This window comes from Suricata suricatta, chromosome 10 (genome assembly GCF_006229205.1).
Source record: "Suricata suricatta isolate VVHF042 chromosome 10, meerkat_22Aug2017_6uvM2_HiC, whole genome shotgun sequence".
Taxonomy (NCBI): Eukaryota; Metazoa; Chordata; class Mammalia; order Carnivora; family Herpestidae; genus Suricata; species Suricata suricatta.
In genome coordinates, this window is record NC_043709.1 from 126,846,456 (window position 1) to 126,846,967 (window position 512).

Here is a 512-nt window from a genome sequence, read left to right on the forward strand (position 1 = left end):
ATTAGGTTTTAATGGATTTTTTGCATATTTCAGATATAGTTCTATCAGATTTGTACATTTTCCCCCATTTTTTAAGTAGTTTTTTACCATCTTGATAATATCCTTTGAAATGCACAAGTTTTTAATTTTGATGAAGTGCAACTTATCTGAATTTTTTTTGGTTGCCTGTACGTTATGTGCCACATCTAAGAGATTATTGCCCAATCAAGATCATGAAGATACACACTTTTTTCCCTAAGAGTTTTATAGTTTTAGCTCTTAGATTAGATCTTTGATGTATTTTGAGTTAATTTTTATATATGGTGTTAGGTAAAGGTTCATTTTCGTCCTTATGAATATATGTATGTAGGCCCAGAACAATCTCTTGAAAAGTCAATTTTTTATCCCCCTAGAATACTTGGCACTTTTGTTGAAAATCGGTTGAGCAGGAGCACCTGGGTGGCTCAGTCAGTTGAGCATCCGGCTTTTGATTTTAGCCCCGGTCATGATCCTGGGGTCATGGGATCGAGCCC